Source organism: Phoenix dactylifera, chromosome 3, assembly GCF_051530095.1.
Source record: "Phoenix dactylifera cultivar Ajwa chromosome 3, Ajwa_hap1_PhDact_Kaust_v1.1, whole genome shotgun sequence".
Taxonomy (NCBI): Eukaryota; Viridiplantae; Streptophyta; class Magnoliopsida; order Arecales; family Arecaceae; genus Phoenix; species Phoenix dactylifera.
The window spans coordinates 13,076,179-13,095,963 of NC_143192.1; positions in this window are offsets into that span (position 1 = coordinate 13,076,179).

Sequence of the window (19,785 nt, forward strand, 5' to 3'; positions counted from 1 at the left end):
TAAAATCGAGAGTGCTCAGGCGCTCGATCAACTCAATCATGTACAATACATGATCGGTCACCGATGCCCCATCCTTTATCCGTGCGCTAAAAATAGCACAACTAGTCTTGTGCCTTTCAACGTCGTCGGGAGTGCCAAAAGATTCGTTCAACACTTGAACGATCTCTTTGGGTTAGGCATTCTCGAACCTATGGCTGAACTCATCGTTCATCGCAGCAAGCATAATGCAGCGGATAGTGATACGGTTACTGAGCCACTTCTGATAAGTGTCTCTGACTGTACCCCGTGCATTAGTAGCGGGCTGTTCAAGTGCTGGATTTGTTATCACATAAAGGATCCGTTCATGCTCTAGCACTATCTTAAGCTTTCTAAGCCAGTTATTAATATTGGGACTAGTCAACTTGTCATTATCCAACAATGTACGAAGTGACAAACTAGTGGCCATTTCTGCATAAAAAGAAAATCGGCTATTAGTAAATGAATTGACAATACCCTCAAGACTTGGACTTTAGTCTCAAAGTTCTTCCACTATCTTATACAAATTTGTAACCTCTACCTCAAATTCGAAGAATTACACTAAACTCTTTAGTGGACACTAGAACCCAATAGATCGCATATGGGCCCGAGTGTGGCTCGGCCAACCCATATGCACCTATTGGCAGGTTCTGAACCAATTGTTTCACCAAACAATTTCTAGTGATAATTTTGTCCCAATCTCTTCGATAGGCATGTGGCGCCTCCACCAAAAATTTTGGTTAGGTCCAACCATTAAATAATAAGGTTTCGTGTAATATACTAATAGATGACCAAGCCCAAGGTGGCTCGGCCCACCTAATCGCCTATTGAAGGTACACTCGACTCATCATATATTGAATGACAATTTCAATGGTCAAATAATCACCAGGCGTGTGGCGCCTCCAATGATTACCTAGCCATTGGACCCATTATCATCAACTTAATGGGAGGCTATGACCTAGTTATCTCCATAACTATTTCATTTTAGGAACCTAATAATTTTAGAAGATTTGATCCAATTGAGAATAGATAAGAAGAACCGGTTAATCTAGATCCTCCCACTGACTTCATCAAGTCAGATTAACAAGAACTAGATTCAATCCGATTAAAGAGGCACCTAAATCAGTCATACTAATTTTTCTTAAGGCATGGGTCAACTTGAATCATTAAATGATCCAATCAAAATGTGATTGACCATATTAGCCAGGTAAGTGAGATCGGTGGAAGGGATATGCCATTAACTCGACAAAGACGAATCAGTGTGAGTAGCTCCCAAATAAAAACCACAGATCAAGTCTGCCAAACTTTTCTTAAACCCGACTAGTTAATCAATTTCAATTTGATCACTCAAATAATTCGGGCTCTACCTCTGAGCCTAAATCAAGTTCCATCTTGGTCTAATCAAAGATATGGAATTGATCAATCTTCAACTATTGTATTTAACCTAGAGTTTTCTTGACCTAATCTAGTTACAACTTAATTAGATTTGATCAATTAACTCTAATTATTCCATATTTGATTCTAACCTTAGGTCTAACCCATTCTTAAGAACTTGATTCAAGCTAACCCATATGCCCAAAGACATATGCAAATGCCATTTAATTGAAACACAATTCTAGATCTAGATTTTCATATCACTTAATTCTCAATTAAGTGTAAGCTTATGAAAGTTTAGATCATTGCATAGTCTTTTTAATTACACATTAATTATAAACTTTCAGTTCTTAAAATTTTTTTCAGATCTGAGTTTGATAATTAATCATGTGTAATTCACCTTTTAATTCATGTTTAAATCATTACGATTTTGTTCATATATCATATATATAAACTATCATGAATTAAATCAAACATCATACAACTTTTGTATTTGTTTTTAGATCTAATATTTCTTTTAAAAATCAGAGATTCAATGTATCATAAATTTTATTTAGATCTAATCTAAACAATTTTATGATTTTCAATTTGATTTTAAATTTCAGATCTAGTTAATCATGCATATTCAACAATTAAATCATTCATAAAAATACTTTAGATCTAATCTAAACATGTTCATGATTTCAGATTTAATTGCAATGATTAAAACATAAAGGATTAAACTAGCAACCTGGCTCTGATACCACTGAAAGAGATCCTATGATGCTTGTAGCATAGCATGCTAAAATTTAAAATTTTTCAAAAACTGTGGTTGTACCTGTTCGGGTTGCCTACGTACCCCTTCACAAGGGGGATCAAGCCACACGTAGTTCTTTTAATTTTGAAAATCGCAGTGGAAAAAACGAATTAAACATTTTAATTCTAACATGCATGAGAAATCAAATTTCAATATACCACTACAAGTATTCATGATCAATGTGCCGGGATCATTTAAACGATTATGCTAAAATCATTGCATGATTAATTATAGATCTGAAATGAGATAATTAATTAAGTTCTAAAACTTAACTAATCTATGATCCAACTAATCTCCGAATGCCCATCGAATAGGCTCTGAAGATTATTCTATGAAGAGTCCCGAAAGAGTTTTAACCCTCGAGGATTGGATTCTATATAAGGAACATCTTTGGTTTTAGATTCATACCTTTATGAATATGAAAAATATGGATTTGAAGCTTGAGTTGCACAGCCACACACTCGTCTGACCTCCATGAGTAATCCACGCGAAGCTCCTAGAATGATCCAATCCCACGGAAGTGCTAGCTTGCGCAGGATCTTTCTTGTTTCTAAACTTGGATCTTTCCGACGCTATCAACTATTGATCCGCCTTCTTGGAAGAACTTGGAGGAATGGCTAATAGGGATTAAAACATAGTTAGATCTGATCTAAAAGCTCTTATCAGGGATCCCTATCAGCTAATGGCAATATGAACTTAGAGGAAGAAGATGGGGACGGGAATGGAAAGCAGAAAATTCCTTTTCTCCTTCTTTTCTCTTGGGTTTTCCTCATTCAATTTTCTTTGTTGGTGACACAAAGAACCATTCCTTTTATAGCCACGCCATCTGACCATTTGAATTCGAAATTCAAATGAAAATCTGGTATAATTCACAATGCAAACAACAAGAAGTATAGTAGTTCGGTGCTTTCCTATGCACCTACGTCCACTCCCCAAGTGACTCTTTAGGAATTCATTATAATCTCGCAGATTACAGTTGGATTGTTTTTCGGGCTCACAATCCAAAAACCTTTACACTTTGATTTTTCTGGGATCACCAAAAACCTATTTTGTTTTTACGGGCTCACCAACAAACCTTCACCTTGGTTTTACGGGTTCACCAACAAACCTACACTGTTGGTTTTACGGGCTCACCAACAAACTTTTACAAGATATTAAGAAGAAAAAGAAGGTTGAAACTCTTAGTTGAGCAGATATAACAAATGTAAGCTACAAAGAAGAGTTAGAATATAGTTATCGCTTTGATATGGTTCTTCTCTTCTTTGTCAAGGAATGCTTCACTCTTCAAGGGTTGGTAGAGCTCTTAATGTCTCTTTTTGATCTGCTCAACCACTTTCTTTTGACTCTTGAATGAAGCACCTTGATGAAGAAAATTAGGACTTTTGTCTTTCTTGTGTAAGCTTTGATATTTTGCAAAAGGATGCTTTGTTCTGATGAATAATGTCACTATAAATACTTTTCCATACCTTTTGGTCACTCCCCATTGGTCAGATTTCAAAAATTATCCGTTACTAGCCGTTGGGAGGTCAAAAGGTACTTCTGCAGCACTAGCCATTATGCCTCTGCACGTGCTGGGGTCGACCCAAACTTTACTAGGGTCGACTCAACTTACTGTTCATCAGACTTAGGGTCGACTCAACTTTTAGTGAGGTCGACCCAACTTTCACTGGGGTCGACTCCTGCTACAATGGGGTCGGCCCTCTCAGAAAATATAGAACCTTGTATTTCGGCTGCTTGTCACTGAGGTCGACTCGACTCTTTTTGAGGTCGACTCAAGCCATAGTGGGGTCGACTCAAGTTCTATTGGGGTCGACCCTCTCAGGGACTCCAGAGACATAATTTTGAACGACATTAGCCTTGGGGTCGACTCATGTTCAGTTGGGGTCAGCTCCATTGGGGTCGACTCAAGGATTCGTTGGGTCGGCTCCAGCTGGGGTCGACTCAAGCAAGCTTGGGGTCGGCCCTCTCAGTAAATTCCAGAGAGTCTTTTTCTTGAGGCTTGAAGTTGGGGTCGACTCAGGGTTCTTTGGGATCGACTCAAGCATACATGGGGTCGACTCCGGTTAGTGTTCATCTGTGCCATTTTTGCAGAGGTGTGCCAGATGGTTCCATGATGTGCCAGGGTCGACTCCACTAATGTTGGGGTCGACTTATTCCACACTTTTCTGCATCTTAAAGTTAGATTTATCCACATAGTCAAAAAGATATATTCTAAGTAATTTTGAGTATATGCCATGGTAGTGCTACATACTCTTAATCAACGAAAATCACTGTTTTTCCCTTAAGAGTAAATTTTACTTGAAATCTTGCTAGAATAAAATTAAGAATTTTCTATCCCTCTTCTATCACAAATCTCGTTGTTAATCATTGGAAGACATTAAGATCTCATTCGCTTAATGTATCGAGGGTGTCGTATTCATTAGATATTTTCTCAATGGTTGTGTTAATCATCAAAATAACACTAACATCCTCAGTCTGGAAATGAGAGACCGAGGTGAAGCGGTGGTCAATGCCGAGCTCGAAGCAAAATTTTTTGAAGCGGGCATTGTCGAACTAACGACTGTTGTCAGATATGAGAACGCAAGGGAGCCCAAACTTGCAAATTATTGATTTTCAGATGAAATCTCGCATCTTTGGCTCGGTGATTTGGGCCACTGGTTTGACCTCAACCCACTTGGTGAAGTAGTCGATGGAGACGACGAAAAATTTTCTTTGTCCGGTGGCCTGGGAGAATGGTCCCAATATGTCGATTCCCCACTGAGCAAATGGCCAAGGGGCACTGATTGAGGTCAGCAGCACTGAGGGTCGGTGCTGAATGTTGGTGTTCTGCTGGCATCGGTCACACTTTTGGACGAAGTCTACCGTGTCTTTCTGAAGTGTAGGCCAATAGCATCCCTAGCATAGAATCTTGTAGGCTAAGGCCCTACCACCTTGGTGATTCCCATAGATCCCCTCATATACCTCTCACATGGCATAATCCACCTCCGAGGGACGGAGGCATCTAAGGAGGGGAGATGTGAAGGACCTGCGATAGAGCTTACCTTCATGCAAGAGGTATCGGAAAGCCTGACGCTTGATTCGGCAGGCTTTGAGCTCATTGTCGGGGAGGACTTCACTCTGCAGGTAATTGACGAACGCATCCATCCAGCTCGGTTCGGTCTCAATGCAGAGGATCGGCTCGGGCTCCTCAATGCTCGGTATTTTAACATACTCGAGCGTTGTGGTCTTTGGGAGCTCGCTCATGTGGGATGTCGCCAACTTTGATAGCAGGTCGGCCCTTGTGTTCTCTGTCCTAAGAATATGCTGGATGTCGAAGGTGCTTAGCATGGAGGTGATGTTCCACACCTTCTGGAGGTATTTTTGCATCAACGGCTTCCTTGCTTCAAAGTCTATCAAGATCTAGCCCACGACCAGTTGGGAGTCACTGAAGATCTTCAGGCTTTCGATCTTGAGCTCCTTCACCAATTTCAGCCTAGCGACGAGCGCCTCGTATTCCGCTTCGTTGTTCGACACAAAGAATTCGAAGCGTAGGGCTTGTTCTGCCACCACCCCATCTGGGCTGGTGAGAATGAGTCCTGCACCGCTACCCCCCGAGGTCGAGAAACTGCCGACGTGTTGGATCCATGGCTGCTTCGGGGCGTCCCCTTTTGGTGCGAACTCGGCCTCGGGGTCTGTTGGGAACCCGCCCATGCCGCAGAAAATTTAAAACTTTTCAGATGGCAGCGGAAGAGGTATAAGCGGGATCGACGTTCATCCTATGAATGTTGTTGAATAACCGTTCGTAGATAGATTAGAATTAAAAAATTTTAAACTAATTATGAAGATCAGATCTTCACCTTGTGCAGGTAGATGATCACCGCAAACTGAAGTTCATGGTTTAGGATGAAGGTTCGCTTGAAGCCGTTCACGCATCTGGCCTCTACGGGTATCCACACGAAGCAGAGGACCGATCAAAGCTTCCTTGTCTCCCCGGGGTGCTAGCTCCCTTGCAGAGACTACTTTAGATGGCTGATTTTCTCCCTTTGAATCAACTCTTGATTATGCTTGGGAGGAGGAAGAAGAAGGAGGCTCTAAGGAGAAGAACCAAAGGCTACTTGCAGCCTTTTCTTTTTCCTGCGTTGGAAGAAGGAAGGGAGGAGGGCCGCCAACACCTTTCTTTTCCTTTCCCTTGCTTGCGGCTGAAAACCAAGAGGAGGAAGGGGGCTCACGGCTGGAGAGGGAAGAGGATTCTCATACCCTAGGTGCTGCCCCCTTGCATCCCTTTTATGGCGTGTGGAGCTCCTACTAATTAGGAGCTCCTTACAATTTTCCAAGAGGGGCGCCGACCCCTCTTGTGTTGCCGCACCAACCAAGAGAAAGGGGAGGGGCATGAGCCCCTCCCTTTTGTGTTGCCCTAGTCCTCATTAAGTAAGGATTGGGAGGCCCAAATGTGGCTAAGTCCTAATCTAATTAGGCTTAGTCCAAAGTTGAACCAATTGGGTTTAATCTAGGTAAGTCCTAATCCAATTAGAACTCAAATCAATTATGACTCAATTGAACTCTTCAATCCTAATCCAATTAGGAGTCTTGTTAATTCATTAGATTAATAATTAATTAGGACTTAAGAAATCCTAATCCAATTAGGATTTATTTAATTTTAGTATTAATCCAATTAGGACTCTTATTTGAATCCGAAGTCCTAATCTAATTAGGACTTCTAGGAATCCTATTCTAAGTAGGAATCCATATTGAATTCAAAATCCTAATCTAATTAGGATTGTAGGAATCCTACTCCAAGTAGGACTTCCAGTCCTAGTCCAAGTAGGATTCCCAGTCCTAATCCAATTAGGATTCCAGAAATCATACTCTAAGTAGGATTCGTGTTTTAAGTCCAATTAATTAATTCCCATTGTTCCTTCTTCAACTGATTATCAATCGAATTGATTTCTTGTGATTCATAATCACGTTTCAACCATCTGATCGGTTAATACCTCTAGTGTGTGTGACCCCATAGGTTCTATTCTGACTGGTAGTGAGATATATTGTGATCTCTATCATAATATCATTGAAAACTTCTTTCAATGGGTCGGAACGATTCCAACTCTACCCATTAGGGTTTATCGACCATCGAGATAATCCCTGTGAGTCTCACCATCCACCAGTGACACCTAGCAGCATATAGTGAATACCCAGCAGAATAGAATGATGAACCTCTAGGTGCAGTTATCGTGTGATACAGTCCTTCTATCGTGGATCCCTACAGGGTGGAGGTCATGGACAACTCGTCAAACCCCATCGCCTGTCATAGGTCAATATTTATTTGACTTAAGCTCGAGAGTAGAAAACTCTTTCTCCACTGTACAATCTACCCCGGTTGAGGTCTTACGAACTCAGTCTTATAAATCATATAGGATCTCTCCTTATCTATCAAGGTCGATAGATTCCTTGTAGGTGCATACCCTGCTCCTACAGTGAACCTACTACAGCCAATCTACACTGCATGGACCCATATGGTTAGAGACCATGTATGTGTGCAGTCAAACTACAATAACCTCACTGTGAGCAGCCGAAGCATCGCAGGTCAAAGAACCAGTCACACTACTGCAACATCAAGCAAGTCACTGATGAGTGGATAGACATCCAAGTGACTTCTTGTCTTGGTCACGCTCAGTACCCTTGTTTTCTAACAAGCACTTGCACAATTGCTCTAGTGCCCCTACACTGTGGACTCAAGACTCGTCCATCAAAGAAAGTAATATGTGCACTAATCTCAGCGGATCAATCACCGTCCTCGTGATGATCCATCGATCAGGAGCAATTCAGAAATTAATCACCAATGACACATGCCTCAAATTCTAAACTCTTGAGAATATACGTCATCATCTTATTAATTCCTTGGACGATTCATGGATACATAAGAACATAAATGAAAAGAATGCCCGACTTAATAGGTCAAGTACAAATTTTATGTTCCAGAATAAAATAATGCGTCAGCCAAATTGGCTTCTAGGGCATACTTCTAACAATCTCCCACTTGCACTAAAGCCAATCAGCCATAAACCTAAGCCCCATCTTCTCAAGATGCGTTTTAGTTTTCTGCTGACTTATCTGCTTAGTGAATGGGTCCACCACATTTCCTGTGGAGTCTACTCTTTGATTCTCTACTTATTTCTTTTCCAGGTAGTCACTTATTAGGTTAAACCGCCGCTCTATGTGCTTCGGTTTCTAGTGAGACCTTTGGCTCCTTAGCTAGTGCTATGGTGCCTTTGTTATTGCAGAAGAGTGCTATGGTATCTGATGACATAACACCTAATTCTGCAATGAACTTTTAAACCAAAAGGTTTCCACTGCACCCTTAGAGACGGCTTAACATTCACCTTCTAAGGTAGAATCTACAATGATCGGTTGTTTGGAACTCTTCCAATTTACTGAACCATCATTGCACATATTCTGATGTAGACTTTCTATCATCAATATGTGTGCATCCTTCTACCTTCAACTGTTATCTTCTCCCAAAGACCAAGAACATGTTCTTAGTCTTCTCAAGTACTTAAGACTGTTCTTCATAGTTATCCAGTGCTTCTTGCCTGGATTTGACTGATATATGCTCGTGACACTCACAGCATATATCATATCACGTACATAGCATGGTATACATGAGGCTCCCTATAGCCGAAGCATAAGGGATCTTGCTCATCCGCTGAATCTCTTCAGATGTATCGGAGCATATCTTCTTAGAGAGATTTATCCCATGCCTAAGGAGTAATAATCCCCTTTTAGAGGTTTCCATACCGAACCTCTTCAGCACTCCCTCTATATACATATTCTGTGACAAGACAAGCATCCTTTTAGATCTATCTCTATAGACCTTAATTCCTAAATATAGGATGCTTTTCCAAAAAGTCTATCATGGAGAATTCCTTACACAACCAAACCTTGACCTAAGTTAGTATGGGAATATCATTCCCAATTTGAAGGATATCATCTATGTACAATACGAAGAATACAATAGCCCTCCCACTAACTTTCTTATAAACACATGATTCCTTTTTGTTATTGATGAAATCAAACGATTTGATTATATCGTTGAAACGAGTGTTCCAACTCCAAGATACTTGCTTTTGTCAGAAGGACCTTTGCCGTTTGCAGACCTTGTGATCACCATCACAATATCTCATAATCATATTATGCTGCAATATCAAGCAATATTCGAATGGACTTCAGCATGGCTATAGGTGAAAAAGTATCCTGATATTCAGTGCCTTCGCACTGACTATAACCTTTCGCCATTAGCCTTGCCTTATAGGTCTCTACCTAGCCATCCGAACTTAATTTTCTCTTATAGATCCATTTACACCCAATAGGTACTATACCTTCTGGTGAATCTACTAAGGTTCAGACTTGGTTGGAATGCATGGAGTCCAACTCTGACTTCATTGCTTCCAGCCATTTCTCGAAATCGATGTCTAACATCGCCTCGTTGTAGGTATTGGGATCCTTACCTTGATCTCTATCTCCCATGAGGAACACTTCCTCTACATCCTCTGTAAGCATACCTAAGTACCTTTCAGGCGGACGAAAGATCCTACTAGATTTACGAGGTGGAGGAGGTACTACGTGTACTGGCTTAATTAAATAGATTCTATAGGTATAATGGCTCGTTGCTCTTTAGAGACTTTCTCTTCAAACTTAATTTTCCTCCCACTGTCTTTATCAAGGATAAACTATTTCCATAAAGATAGCATGTAGGCTCACAAACATTTTGTGATCCTTTGGGATGAAAAGTCGTATCCTAATGACTCTTTAGGATATCCTATAAAACGAGCATTAATTATCCTATCCTCTATCTTGTCCGCCTGTTGTCGCTTGAGTTGAGTTGGACATCCCCAAATCTTGAGATAACCAAGACTCGGCTTCTTACCATGTCATATCTCATATGGTGTGGTAGGAACGGACTTTAGAGGAAACTCTATTCAATAAGTAAATAGCTGAAAATAGGGCATCTATTTAAAGAAACAAGGGTAAATCAGTGAAGTTCATCATGGACCGGATCATATCCAATAGAGTCCGATTCCTCCTCTCTGACACTCCATTGAGCTGAGATGTACCAGAAGAAGTCCATTATGAAACTATACCATTCTTCTTGAGATAATCACGGAACTCTCCACTAAGGTATTCACTTCCTCGATCTGATCGAAGAAGCTTAATGAGTTTTTCTATTTGTTTTTCTACTTCATATCTCAACTCTTTGAACCTTTCAAAAGTTTCAGATTTGTGTATCATACACATATCTATACCGTGAGTAATCATCGGTAAATGAAGTAAAAAATTACAATCCCTAGCCTGCACATCGAATGGGCCACACACATCAGTGTGTACTAGGGTAAGTATTTCAGTGGATCTCCCTGTGTCCTACAAAGGATAATTTGGCCATCTTTCCTTGAAGGCAGAATTTACAAATCGAATATGACTCGAAAGTCAATGAGCCAAAAAGCTCATGTTTCTCCAATTTGTTTATTCTGTCTTCTCCTATATGGCCAAGCCTGAGGTGCCACAAATACTTTAGATTTATCTCATTTCTGGATCTATTAGATCCTATGGTATTCACTGTTTGCTCAGATACATTCACAGATACATCCATATGTATGTGATAGAGACTGTCAATCATAAAATCACGTTGAACCAATTTATTTCTCAAATAAATAGAACAGTAGTCTTATAAAAATCTTTCTGTGCTAAATAAGATACATAAATCAAATTTTTGTTAGCAACAGGTAACAATTCCTAAGTATCCTAAGCATATCTGACATACCTTCTGAAGGTCTGTCACCCTTCATGATCTTTATGCTTTCCATATATGTAGGACAGTTTCTCTTTCATTGGCCGTCCATGATGCAATGGAAACACTTTTCCTTGCAATTGGCCTTTTTCTTGGAACATTCTTACTTGGCGTTTTCTCGGTCTTTTGTTTCTTCGCAGGCTTCTTCTTCTTCTTCCAGATAGACTCTCTCTTGGAAGTAGAAACCAACTCGACAGCAAGAACGATGCCCCTTGAACTCTTCAAGGTCCCTAAGGTAGTTACCAATTTATTTAACAATTCTGTTTTGGTGCATACAATCTTGTTCATATGGTAATTTACTATAAATTGTTCATATGAAGCTAGAAGGGATTGTGGGATCAAATCCGTTTACAATTCCTTGTGCATGGTCATGCCGAGCTTCTCAAGCTTCTCTAAGCCCTTTATCATGGTCAAACCATGATCATGGACAGACTGCCCATCGCGCATCTTGGCCTTGAAGAGCCTTTTGGACACTTCAAACCAAGCTGCATGACTCTAATCACCATACAACTCTTGCAGGTGATTTAATGTGTCCTTGGCAATCTTCATGTTCTCATACTGGCATTATAATTTATTGGACATGGATGCCATTATGTAGCACCTAACTTTATTGTCATCGTTCGTCCACTTAGCATGCATCTCATGCTGATCAGTGATCGGACAGATTGGTAATATGGGGATTCCATGATCTAGCACATACCCTAATTTCTTACAATTCAAAACTATTTTTTGAAATTTGCTGAACCAGTCTTTATAATTGGGTTTGGTCAAATGGTTGTTCTATAGGATATGAGTTAAAAGTCTAGAAGCTGACATTATAATCCTCAGAGAGTAAAGATTCTAGTTAGAATTTTATACTTGATCCTAATTTGTTCTAGGATCTTTTAGAACAAATGTACCTCCCACTATTTTCTCGAATTCCTCACACTCCCCTGGTAGGAAATTGGAAATCCTACATGACTAGGGTTTCTAGTGGGTACTGCGGTCCCACCGATTTACATGCCACCTCACCTAACAGTTATTGGGTCTTAGTTAAGTCAGACCCACCGTATAACCGTAGAAATAAAGTCGTCATTGGATCCTCACCTAACAGTTATTGGTGCCCAACCCCACCTTTACCCTACAACATCTCATGTCTATAGAGAGGTCCAGCCCCCCGATGCAACTTGCCAACTGTATCCAACCGAGACAAATCAACATCAGAAAGACCTTAGCAACTCTACTACGGTGGAAGACCTATGGACTTAATATCGGTTAATCAGGTCTTAGTGTTTGCAACTTGAGCTCTTCATAAGAGGTAATCGAATAATTGGCCAGGTAAGCAGGTGGGAGGCTCCCCTTACTCAGAGAGTAAGGTCCTAATTAAGTAACCACCTTTCATGCTTTTCTAGACACCAATTAGATCAATTAATCTAATATGACTCGCTCATGTTGGTTCACTCTCGACTTGATTGAGGAGATTTTAGTTTAGGTCTCATTTGGATTGGTCTATTAGTTTGCATCACATGTAAACCTATCTACCCGACTCACATTCACATCACATGCAAACGGTATATTGCAGGCAGTTATAATCACAGCATTAAGTAAAGCTAAACTTTAAATAGGTGATGATCATGGATTCTAATTAGGTCATATTACAAGCACATGCACGTCAATCGATCAACTGGTCTTCAACTCTTGAATTGGTCCCGAGCCTCCTTGATTCGATCCCTGATCAACTCTTGATCTAATTGTCATCAATCACTCAGATCGTCGTTCATCTCATGCACTGTCTTCGACTTAATCGTTGACGTACATCACATCACAGAAATACAACCAAATAAATAATAATAAATTACATCCCCTTTTAGGAGGCATGCAGGCCTCTCAAAACATTAAATAGATGCATGCAAGCATCTGAAAAATTACATGATATTGCAGATCACATCGTAGGTCTTTATAATTGATACCAAAAGAGTTTGAATCCTATGATCATCACCACATGCAACAATTATACTTTTCAAATCTGAAACCTAATTGATTATGTTATGACATATGTTGTTGATCATGCTAATCATGATTCTAAACTTTGTAATTTCATTAACAATGCAAATAGAATCATCATTTTATCACATAAAAATCAGCATGCAAAAATCAGCAATCCTTTAAAAATTCTGCATGCAGAAAATTTCAGCACACATAACTTTTTAAATTTCAGATCTAACATGCCTGTTTATAATTAATTCTAACCTTAATCTACGAAGCCTAGGCTCTAATACCACTATTGGAAACCCGCCCATGCCACAGAAAATATAAAACTTTTCAGATGGCAGCGGAGAGGCATAAGCGAGATCGACGTTCATCCTATGAACGTTGTTGAATAACCGTTCGTAGATAGATTAGAATTAAAAAATTTTAAACTAATTATGAAGATCAGATCTTCACCTTGTGCGGATAGATGATCACCGCAAACTGAAGTTCGTGGTTTAGGATGAAGGTTCGCTTGAAGCCGTTCACGCGTCCGGCCTCTACGGGTATCCACATGAAGCAGAGGACCGATCAAAGCTTCCTTGTCTCCCCGAGGTGCTAGCTCCCTTGCAGAGACTACTTTAGATGGCTTATTTTCTCCCTTTGAATCAACTCTTGATTATGCTTGGGAGGAGGAAGAAGAAGGAGGCTCTAAGGAGAAGAACCAAAGGCTACTTGCAGCCTTTTCTTTTCCCTACGTTGGAAGAAAGGAGGAGGGAGGAGGGCCGCCAACACCTTTCTTTTCCTTTCCCTTGCTTGCGGCTGAAAACCAAGAGAAGGAAGGGGGCTCATGGCTGGAGAGGGAAGAGGATTCTCATACCCTAGGTGCTACCCCCTTGCATCCCTTTTATGGCGTGTGGAGCTCCTACTAATTAGGAGCTCCTTACAATTTTCCAAGAGGGGCGCCGGCCCCTCTTGTGTTGCCGCACCAACCAAGAGAAAGGGGAGGGGCGTGAGCCCCTCCCTTTTGTGTTGCCCTAGTCCTCATTAAGTAAGAATTTGGAGGCACTAATGTGGCTAAGTCCTAATCTAATTAGGCTTAGTCCAAAGTTGAACCAATTGGGTTTAATCTAGGTAAGTCCTAATCCAATTAGAACTCAAATCAATTATGACTCAATTGAACTCTTCAATCCTAATCCAATTACGAGTCTTGTTAATTCATTAGATTAATAATTAATTAGGACTTAAGAAAAAATCCTAATCCAATTAGGATTTATTTAATTTTAGGCCTAATCCAATTAGGACTTTTATTTGAATCTGAAGTCCTAATCTAATTAGAACTTCTAGGAATTCTATTCTAAGTAGGAATCCATATTGAATTCAAAATTCTAATCTAATTAGGATTGTAGGAATCCTACTCCAAGTAGGACTCCCAGTCCTAGTCCAAGTAGGATTCCCAGTTCTAATCCAATTAGAATTCCAGGAATCATACTCCAAGTAGGATTCGTGTTTTAAGTTCAATTAATTAATTTCCATTGTTCCTTCTTCAACTGATTATCAATCGAATTGATTTCTTGTGATTCATAATCACGTTTCAACCATCTGATCGGTCAATACCTCTAGTGTGTGTGACCCCATAGGTTCTATTCTGACTGGTAGTGAGATATATTGTGATCTCTATCATAATATCATTGAAAACTTCTTTCAATGGGTCGGAACGGTTCCAACTCTACCCATTAGGGTTTATCGACCATCGAGATAATCCCTGTGAGTCTCACCATCCACCAGTGACATCTAGCAGCATGTAGTGGCTACCCAGCAGAATAGAATGATGAACCTCTAGGTGCAATTATTGTGTGATACAGTCCTTCTATCGTGGATCCCTAGAGGGTGGAGGTCATGGACAACTCGTCAAACCCCATCGCCTGTCATATTTCAAGATTTATTTGACTTAAGCTCGAGAATGGAAAACTCTTTCTCCACTGTACAATCTGCCTCGGCCGAGGTCTTACGAACTCAGTCTTATAAATCACATAGGATCTCTTCTTATCTATCAATGTCGATAGATTCCTTGTAGGTGCATACCTTGCTCCTACAGTGAACCTACTGCAGCCAATCTACACTGCATGGACCCATATGGCTAGAGACCATGTATGTGTGCAGTCAAACTACAATAATCTCACTGTGAGCAGCCGAAGCATCGCAGGTCAAAGGACCAGTCACACTACTGCAACATCAAGCAAGTCACTGACGAGTGGATAGACATCCAAGTGACTTCTTGTCTTGGTCATGCTCAGTACCCTTGTTCTCTAACAAGCACTTGCACAATTGCTCCAGTGTCCCTACACTGTGGACTCAAGACTCGTCCATCAAAGAAAGCAATATGTGCACTAATCTCAGCGGATCAATTACCGTCCTCGTGATGATCCATCGATCAGGAGCAATTCAAAAATTAATCACCAATGACACATGCCTCAAATTCTCAATTCTTGAGAATATGCATCATCATCTTATTAATTTCTTGGACGATTTATGGACACATAAGAACATGAATGAAAAGAATGCCCAACTTAATAGGTCAAGTACAAATTTTGTGTTCCAGAATAAAATAATGCGTCAGCCAAATTGGCTTCTAGGGCATACTTCTAACAGGGTCATCTAGTAGGGTGCATTCCACTACGAAGTCGGCGAGCACTTGTACTTTGATTGCTAGTCTCGGGCGGTACTTGAGGTCGAACTCTACAAGCTCGACCGCCCACCTCGTGATTCTTTCCGCACGATCCGACCGTTGCAAAACTTGCTTTATAGGCTGGTCAGTCAATATGGCCACAGTATAGGCCTGGAAGTAGGTCGGAGCCTTCCAGCAGAGATGAGCAGTGTATAGACTGTCTTCTCCAGCTTGGAGTACCGGGTCTCGGCGTCCCTCAGAATTTGACTGGTGTAGTATATTGGTCTTTGAGACCTGTCTTCTTCTCAGACCAGGACTGAGCTTACCGCTAGCGGGGAGGCGGCCAAGTACAGATAGAGGAACTCGCCCTGCTGAGGCTTTGTGAGTAATGAAGGAGAGGCAAGGTGGCGTCTGAGCTCTTCAAAAGCTTGTTGGCATTCTTCGGTCCATGCGAAGTTCTTCGGCCGCTTGAGGATCTTGAAGAACAGGAAGCACCGTTCTGCTAACTTGGAGACAAACCTTCCTAGGGTCGCGACTCGTCCAGCGAGCTGTTGTACTTCTTTGACCGTTCTCGGTAATGTCATCTCCTGCAATGCTCAGATCTTTTCAGGATTGGCTTCGATTCCACATTGAGTCACCATAAAATCGGAAAACTTGCTCGAGGTAACTCCGAAAGCACACTTTGTGGGGTTGAGCTTCATCCGATACTTTCGGAGGGTCGAGAGTGCTTCGTCGAGGTCAGCTATATGACATTCAGCAGTCTGGCTTTTTATCAACATGTCGTCTACATAGACCTCCATGTTCCGACCTATCTGATTTTTGAAGACCTTGTTGACCAACCTCGGGTAGGTAGCTCCGGCATTCTTCAGCCCGAACGGCATTACCTTATAGCAGTAGAGGCCCTTGTCGGTGATGAATGTCGTCTTCTCCTCATCCTCGGATGCCATCTGAATCTGATTGTACCCCGAGAAGGCGTCCATGAAGGTCAGTAGCTGGTGTCCCAAGGTAGAATCGACGAGCTGGTCGATTCTAGGGAGGAAAAAGCTGACCTTCGGACAGGGTTTATTTAGGTCGGTGTAGTCCACACACATGCGCTATTTTTCATTAGCTTTCTTTACAAGGACTACTACGTTGGTGAGCCAATCCGGGTAGAAGACTTCTTGGATGATGCCGGCCTCGAGGAGCTTGTTAACCTCCTCGACTGCTGCAAAAATAATTACTAGCAAAAATAATAAATTAATTTTTTTTAATTTAATTAATTTTTTTTATTTTTTTTAATTTCAAATTTCGAATTTCAGAATTCAAATTTTGAATTTAAATTTTTGAATTTTAGAATTTTGGGTTTTTTTCAATTTTATTTTTTTTGAATTTTAAATAATTTTTTTCACTTTTTTTTTTAAAATTTTGAATTTCAAATTTCAGAATTTAATAACTATGAAATTATTAACTAAAAATAATCAAAATAAGAGAATAAAAAAACTTACTACCAGAGTGCATTCACTCCGAGCATCCAAAATTTGATTTGATCTTCGTGATCGTTCTTGCTTCTCGATTTGCCTTCCCGGCAATGGCGGCAAAATTCTGTTATCCGATTTCTGTTTACCTAAAATGCTAAATAGATCGTTGTTAGAATCAACAAACAAAGTTTAATTTAATTTTACTCTTACCTTTCCTACTCGAAGAATAGCGGTTGTAAGAGGTTGATCCACGGGAAGGCGATTGGAGTTACATAAAAATTAGAACGTTCACTCGGATTTAAAATTGATTTTTGAATGATAAAAGAAAAACATTATGAGAATGATAGTGTTATTTTGATGATTAACAAGCATTTAACAAGAGTATGTTATAAGTTAAATCGATACTTCATTTATAAGTTCATTACTCTCAGTATATTTGTATAAATTGATATAGATACATTTCATTGTTTATATGAATGAATCTAACCTTGAGATGCAGCAAAGTGTGGATTGAGTCGACCCAAAGGATGATTAGGTCGACCCCGGCACATCAAGAAATCATTTGGCACACTTCTACAAAAATGGCACAGATGAACAGTGAGTTGGGTCGACCCAAGGAAAGCATGAGTCGACCCAAACATCAAGATCCTCAAACAACTCAGAAAATGGTTCTCTGGATTTACTGAGAGGGTCGACCCAAGAAGAAGTTGAGTCGACCCAAGTAAACCTTGAGTCGACCCAAAGAAAGGTTGAGTCGACCCAAGTGAAGAAAGGCTGAAATTCAAGATTCTGAATTTTCTGAAAGTTGGGTCGACCCAAGAAAAGTTTGAGCTGACCCAAGGTTGAGTCGACCCAAGAAAAGTTTGAGCTGACCCAAGGTTGAGTCGACCCAAAGAAAGGTTGGGTCGACCCAAGGAAAGGAAGGCTGAATTTCAAGTTTCTGTGTTTTCTGAGAGGGTCGACCCAAGAAATGTTTGAGTCGACCCAAGTGAAGGTTGGGTCGACCCAAGGACAGGTTGAGCCGACCCAAACACGGGCTGAACATAACGGCTAGTTGTGCAGAAATGCTTTTTGGACTCCCAACGGCTATAAACGGCTAGTTTCTTCAATCCAACGGTCAGAAAGGACTATTTGGAGGTTGGAGAAGTATTTAAGAGGGAGTATTCATCAGAGGAAGCAAGCTTTGGGAAAATACATCAAGTGCATTCAAGAGAGAACCCTAGCAAGGCAAGCTTCATCCAAGTGCTTCATTCAAGAATCAAAAGAAAGTGGTTGAGCAGATTCAAAGAGTCATCAAGAGCTCCATCCACCCTTGAAGAGTGAAGCATCCTTGACAAAGAAGAGAGAAGTCACATCAAGCGATAAATATTCTCTAAACTCTTCTTTGTAGATTGTATTGTTATATTTGCTCATCTAGGAGTTTAAATCTTCTTCCTTTGTTTATTAAACTACTTGTAAAGGTTGGTTGGTTAGCCCGCAAAACCAACGGAATAGGTTGATTGGTGAACCCGGAAAACCAATTGTAAAGGTTCGTTGGTAAGCCCGTAAAACCAACATAGGTTGTTGGTAAGCCCGTAAAACCAACGTAGGTTGTTGGTGAACCCGTAAAACCAATTGTATAGGTTCGTTGGTGAGCCCGTAAAACCAACATAGGTTTTTGGTGAACCCGGAAAACCAAAGTGTATAGGTTCGTTGGTGAGCCCGTAAAACCAACATAGGTTCGTTGGTGAGCCCGTAAAACCAACAAAGGTTTTTGGATTGTGAGCCCGGAAAACAATCCAACTGTAATCCGCGGGATTATAGTGAATTCCCAAGGGGACGCTTGGGGAGTGGACGTAGGTGCTAAGGAGAGCACCGAACCACTATATATTGTTGTGTTTGTGTTGTGCTTGTGCTTACGTTTATTCTTGCATCATCTTCTATCTTTGCACTAGTTTAAATCATTCAAATAGTTTAAGAAAGCATCCACCGCACTTAATTAAGAAAACGTTTAAAGCACCAAAATTTAGAAGAAACCAATTCACCCCCCCCCCCCCTCTTGGCTTGTCACCTTGGGCAACAAGTGGTATCAGAGCTAGGTGCTCTAATAGTACTTATTGATCTCACAATCAAGAGTTAAAGATCATGACAACCCAAGTGGGATGTTCTATGAGTGAGGGACAATTAATTGATAGACCTCCACTATTTGATGGTATAAACTACATATATTGGAAAGCACGCATGCGCATTTTCATTCAAGCACATGACTACGATTTATGGAGTATCATAGTCAATGGGCTACACACAAGTACTAATCATGATAAGGAAATGGCTCAACAAATTTAAAAGCCATGAAGCTGTTATATTGTGCATTAGATGAGAATGAGTTTAATTGCATATCCTCTTGCATAACTGCTAAAGACATATGGAATATGCTAGAGGCTAAATATGAAAGTACTAACATTTTTAGTGAATCTGAAATTAGCTCTGAAGAAGATGAGAGGCAAGCTGAAATTGAGAACCTAAGTCTTGTGGCACACAAGGACGAGGTATGTATTGAAACACAAAGTGTCTCCTCTTCTGAATATGAAGTATATGATAAAATTGAAAATGATTTTACACGTGATAAGTTACATGATGCATTTCTTGATCTAATGAAAGAACATAAGAAACTCATTTGTAAAAATAAGAACCTGACGAATGAAAAGAAAATCCTAGTAAATGAAAAACT